The following is a 6,769-nucleotide window of genomic DNA, read 5'->3' on the forward strand; positions in this document are numbered from 1 at the left end:
AAACTGAAAGAGATTAACCCACTGGGCAAAATTGATAGAGATTAACCCACTGGGCAAAACTGATAGAGATTAACCCACTGGGGCAAACTGATAGAGATTAACCCACTGGGGCAAACTGTTAGAGATTAACCCACTGGGCAAAACGGATAGAGATTAACCCACTGGGGCAAACGGATAGAGATTAACCCACTGGGCAAAACTGATAGAGATTAACCCACTGGGCAAAACTGATAGAGATTAACCAACTGTGCAAAACTGATAGAGATTAACCCACTGGGCAAAACTGATAGAGATTAACCAACTGGGCAAAATTGATAGAGATTAACCCACTGGGGCAAACTGATAGAGATTAACCCACTGGGGCAAACTGATAGAGATTAACCCACTGGGGCAAACTGATAGAGATTAACCCACTGGGCAAAAACTGGTTGAATCAACGTTGTTTCCACGTCATTTCAACAACAACAAAACATCTACGTGACGACGTTGAATCAACGTGGGAAACTGACTGGATTAAAAAGTCATCAACGTAACGGGCATTTCGTCTTTTTCTCACCTAACTTTTAACCTAAATCCAATGACATGGTGACATTTGTTGTTCATTTCAAGTCGAATTCACGGTTAGCTGACAACTCAACCAAATGTAATGTATGTCATTGAGTTGACGTCTGTGCCCAGTGTGATGATGAAATAAGATTATGATTAAAATATTGTCTGACAGGGGATGGACCTTTAACTTTTGTTTTACCTCTCTAGTTTCATGCCACATTGTTTAAAAAAAGAATAGGCATCAGATACTTAAGCAATAAGGCCTGGGGGGGGGGGGGGGGGGGGGTGTTATATGACCAATATACCACGGCTAAGGGCTGTTCTTATGCACCACGCAACACGGAGTGCCTAGATAAAGCCCTTAGCTGTGGTATATTGGCCATATGCCACACACCCCCGAGTTGCCTTATTGCTATTATAAACTGGTAACTAAAGTAATTAGAACAGTAAAAATAAATAATTTGTCATACCCGTGGTATATAGTCTGATATACCACGGCTCTCAGCCAATCAGCATTCAGGGCTCGGACCACCCAGTTTATACATTACAGTATCATACTAATGATAAAAGAGAATAAACAGATGAGTATAATAGACAGTGAAATCCTGACACAGACAGGTCCAACAACCTAGGGAATACACATTCTTAACCTTGAGGTGGAATGTTTCAATATCACAATGTTTTTGTTGCCTGTACCAACACCATAGTATTTTCAATACACAACAAACAATACCTTAGAGTACATTAGTCACCTCAGATGTAGAGTGATGGATCTCCTCTCGTCTTCCAAGCAGTCGTTGTAAAAGCAGCGTGTTCTTCAGCAGTCCTGTGGTGCTGTGGTTGTATAGGTCAGAGGTGAATGTAGGTAGCCGGTTGGCTGGTTGAGGAGGAGGCGGAGACAGAGGCCTTGAAGGTTCAGCTCAGTCCACAGGTACGAATGAGGACCTGAGAGGTCAGGTTGGCTTCTGCAGAGGGGTGAAGAGCTTCAACGTCCAGCTAGCTTCAACACCCAGGACAGGACTGGGGAGAGGGCTGCCCTCTGAGATGCCAGTTAGCGCAAGTCTGTGTGGCAGTGGGTAGAAGCATACGCTTGTGTCTCTGTGAGTGTGTCTGTGTAAGCGTGTGTGACAGTGTGTGTGCCTGTGTTTTTGTGTGTGTGTGTGTGTGTGTAAATGTGTGTGTGTGTCTCCCAGTGCCTGGTGTTCAAGTACAATGACACGCTGTTCTCCACTGCTGTTCTCTCTCTCCGACACCCCCACACCATCATCCATTCATTCCTCCATCCATCCAGGCCAACAACCCATTCTGTCTTCTTTTTCATCTTTTCGCTCTCTTGTTCTTTGATGTGCTCCATTCTTTTCATCCCCGTTTCTAATGTTTTATGTGTTCAACTGAAGTTGGTGACTGAGCCGGGTCACAGAGGGCTCTAGTTTAGTTCTTTCCCTTTATTCTACCTCCTGTTCACATGAAGGAAAGAGAAATCATGTCTCCTAAAGACATGCCTTTAACTTGAACTTTTGGAGTTACAAAAGGACCGTTGTAGCTGTGGTAATCAACCATCAACCTGTTAACCATGCTAATCAACGACGAGAATTCAACTAACCAACGAGAGAAACAGGAAGAACAGACAGGGATCAAAATTACCTTTTTACGTTTTAAATTTATGTCATTTAGCAGACGCTCTTATCCAGAGTGACTTAGAGTTAGTGCATTCATCTTAAAATAGCTAGGTGGGACAACCACATATAACAACAGTAAGTTCCTTTTTAACTCAATAAAGTAGTCATCAGCAAGGTCAGTGCTTGTAGGAAAAGAGAAGTTAACTTTAAGTTGGAGGGGAAATAAGACTGGGATGTCTTATTTAAGATGCTCTTTGAAGAGGTACAGACATTTTCAGAAGATGGACAGGGACTCTGCTGTCCTAGCTTCATGAGGAAGCTCGTTCCACCATTGGGGTACCAGTGGTGGATGGTCTTGTAGTGGATAGTCTTGTAGTGGATGGATGATCTTGTAGTGGATGGATGGTCTTGTAGTGGATGGATGGTCTTGTAGTGGATGGATGATCTTGTAGTGGATGGATGGTCTTGTAGTGGATGGATGGTCTTGTAGTAGATGGATGGTCTTGTAGTGGGTGGATGGTCTTGTAGTGGATGGTCTTGTAGTGGATGGATGGTCTTGTAGTGGATGGTCTTGTAGTGGATGGATGGTCTTGTAGTGGATGGATGGTCTTGTAGTGGATGGTCTTGTAGTGGATGGATGGTCTTGTAGTGGATGGATGGTCTTGTAGTGGATGGATGGTCTTGTAGTGGATGGATGGTCTTGTAGTGGATGGATGGTCTTGTAGTGGATGGTCTTGTAGTGGATGGATGGTCTTGTAGTAGATGGATGGTCTTGTAGTGGATGGATGGTCTTGTAGTGGATGGTCTTGTAGTGGATGGTCTTGTAGTGGATGGATGGTCTTGTAGTAGATGGATGGTCTTGTAGTGGATGGTCTTGTAGTGGATGGATGGTCTTGTAGTAGATGGATGGTCTTGTAGTGGATGGTCTTGTAGTGGATGGATGGTCTTGTAGTGGATGGATGGTCTTGTAGTGGATGGTCTTGTAGTGGGTGGATGGTCTTGTAGTGGATGGATGGTCTTGTAGTGGATGGTCTTGTAGTGGATGGATGGTCTTGTAGTGGATGGATGGTCTTGTAGTGGATGGATGGTCTTGTAGTGGATGGATGGTCTTGTAGTGGATGGATGGTCTTGTAGTAGATGGATGGTCTTGTAGTGGATGGTCTTGTAGTGGATGGATGGTCTTGTAGTGGATGGATGGTCTTGTAGTGGATGGATGGTCTTGTAGTGGATGGATGGTCTTGTAGTGGATGGATGGTCTTGTAGTGGATGGTCTTGTAGTGGATGGATGGTCTTGTAGTGGATGGTCTTGTAGTGTATGGATGGTCTTGTAGTGGATGGTCTTGTAGTGGGTGGGAGCACTTGTGGTGCTGACAACTTTAAAGGCCCAGTTCAATCAAAAACTAGACCTTTCTGTGTTTATATATATATTTCCACACTATAAGATTGGAATAAATCTGTGCAACTGTGAAATGTATGATAATGCCCTTATAGTGTAAGAGCTGTTTAAAAAGACCATCTGACATTACAGCCTGTTCTGGTGGGATGGAGTTTTGGCCTGCCTGGTGACATCACCAGGTCATAAATTGGAAGTAGATCAATAAGAAAGAGAGTTCCAAACCTCTGCCAATAATAGCTCGTTTTCAGTTTCCCCCTCCCCTACTCAGACCACTCCCAGACAGTCCAAGCAAAATTCTTGTTTGAGAAATTGCTCTTTTTTTAAGAAGCTAATTTTGGTTTCTCTTTGACCATTTCAATTGAAAACAATCACAGTAAGGCACTTCAATGTTACCCAGAAACGATTTGACATTTAAATAAAATGTCTGCATTGGACTTTTAAGAAGTTAGGAGCACCAGACAGTCACAGGGGAACCAGAAAAGGAGATGATCAATCCTACGTTTCAAGCACATCACCTGGAGTATCTAGGAGTCCATATTTCCATCTGAAACCATACTGGGTAAGTTAGCCAGCCGTTAGCCAGCCGTTAGCCAGCCGTTAGCCAGCCAGCCGCTAGCCAGCCGTTAGCCAGCCGTTAGGCAGCCGTTAGCCAGCCGTTAGCCAGCCAGCTGTTAGCCAGCCATTAGCCAGCCGTTAGCCAGCCAGGTAGCCAGCCGTTAGCCAGCCGTTAGCCAGCCGTTAGCCAGCCGTTAGCCAGCCGTTAGCTAGCCAGCCGTTAGCCAGCTAGGTAGCCAGCCAGGTAGCATGATTGGACAAGGTTGATACATGAATGGTCAAGGTTTCTTGTTATCTAACAAATAGTTAGGGCCTGCGGCATGCTTTATGAAATTACTCACATTAGTCATTCTAGAACTAGAACGTACGTGAATAATTTACTGATTTTTTAATGATGCACAGAATTTTAAAAAGTCAACACTTGGTAAAAAATATATATTTGAAGGTTCATATATACTGTCATAAATTATAATTCAAATAAATTATAGCATTACCATTGATTACCCAGCTCATTTCCTGATAATACAGACACTGCATTAACTCAATATTAGGTAGGAAGCCAGTTTATCCAACTGAAAATGCAGACTTGAGAGAGGACCGAGTGAGCCTTATTCTACATTAGGCTACATAATGACATTATTAAATGACTATTCCAGGTGTGGGGGTTAAATCAGGGGGCTCAGATGCTACAGAAGCTAGTACTAATAATAAGAGGAGCGATATTCCTGCCCCCATGTTGCCTCCCAGGACTAAAGAGGGGATGTAGTCTATCAGTGAAGCTATCTGTAAACGTATGGATGTGAACCCCAGTCTCCGCGCAGTAGAAGGACACTCGGCCCTCCACGTAGTCCAGAAACACCCCCACCTTCCTGGGCTTCTGCTGCAGGCCCACGGGGGTGACAGTGGGGGAGGTGTTAGCTACATATTGACCCCCGCTCTTTAGGCTCAGTGTCCAGAAGCCATTGGCTGGGCTGACTGTAAACTTCCCTTTCCTGTTGATGGACTGTCTGGCCACGCCCAGGTTCCACTCTATCTTCTCTCCCACCTCCACCTCCCAGTAGTACCTGGAATGGAGTCAGCATTAGTACCTGGAATGGAGTCAGCATTAGTACCTGGAATGGAGTCAGCATTAGTACCTGGAATGGAGTCAGCATTAGTACCTGGAATGGAGTCAACATTAGTACCTGGAATGGAGTCAGCATTAGTACCTAGAATGGAGTCAACATTAGTACCTGGAATGGAGTCAACATTAGTACCTAGAATGGAGTCAGCATTAGTACCTAGAATGGAGTCAACATTAGTACCTAGAATGGAGTCAACATTAGTACCTGGAATGGAGTCAGCATTAGTACCTAGAATGGAGTCAGCATTAGTACCTGGAATGGAGTCAGCATTAGTACCTAGAATGGAGTCAGCATTAGTACCTGGAATGGAGTCAGCATTAGTACCTAGAATGGAGTCAGCATTAGTACCTGGAATGGAGTCAGCATTAGTACCTAGAATGGAGTCAGCATTAGTACCTGGAATGGAGTCAGCATTAGTACCTAGAATGGAGTCAACATTAGTACCTGGAATGGAGTCAACATTAGTACCTAGAATGGAGTCAACATTAGTACCTGGAATGGAGTCAGCATTAGTACCTGGAATGGAGTCAGCATTAGTACCTGGAATGGAGTCAGCATTAGTACCTAGAATGGAGTCAGCATTAGTACCTAGAATGGAGTCAGCATTAGTCCAGTAGTACCTGGAATGGAGTCAGCATTAGTACCTGGAATGGAGTCAGCATTAGTACCTAGAATGGAGTCAACATTAGTACCTGGAATGGAGTCAACATTAGTACCTAGAATGGAGTCAACATTAGTACCTGGAATGGAGTCAGCATTAGTACCTGGAATGGAGTCAGCATTAGTACCTGGAATGGAGTCAGCATTAGTACCTAGAATGGAGTCAGCATTAGTACCTAGAATGGAGTCAGCATTAGTCCAGTAGTACCTGGAATGGAGTCAGCATTAGTACCTGGAATGGAGTCAGCATTAGTACCTGGAATGGAGTCAGCATTAGTACCTGGAATGGAGTCAGCATTAGTACCTGGAATGGAGTCAACATTAGTACCTGGAATGGAGTCAACATTAGTACCTGGAATGGAGTCAACATTAGTACCTAGAATGGAGTCAGCATTAGTACCTAGAATGGAGTCAACATTAGTACCTAGAATGGAGTCAGCATTAGTACCTGGAATGGAGTCAGCATTAGTACCTAGAATGGAGTCAACATTAGTACCTGGAATGGAGTCAGCATTAGTACCTGGAATGGAGTCAGCATTAGTACCTAGAATGGAGTCAGCATTAGTCCAGTAGTACCTGGAATGGAGTCAGCATTAGTACCTGGAATGAGTCAGCATTAGTACCTGGAATGGAGTCAGCATTAGTACCTAGAATGGAGTCAACATTAGTACCTGGAATGGAGTCAGCATTAGTACCTAGAATGGAGTCCGCATTAGTACCTGGAATGGAGTCAGCATTAGTACCTAGAATGGAGTCAGCATTAGTACCTGGAATGGAGTCAGCATTAGTACCTGGAATGGAGTCAGCATTAGTACCTGGAATGGAGTCAGCATTAGTACCTGGAATGGAGTCAGCATTAGTACCTG

The sequence above is a fragment of the Salvelinus fontinalis genome, unplaced genomic scaffold (genome assembly GCF_029448725.1).
Source record: "Salvelinus fontinalis isolate EN_2023a unplaced genomic scaffold, ASM2944872v1 scaffold_1968, whole genome shotgun sequence".
Taxonomy (NCBI): Eukaryota; Metazoa; Chordata; class Actinopteri; order Salmoniformes; family Salmonidae; genus Salvelinus; species Salvelinus fontinalis.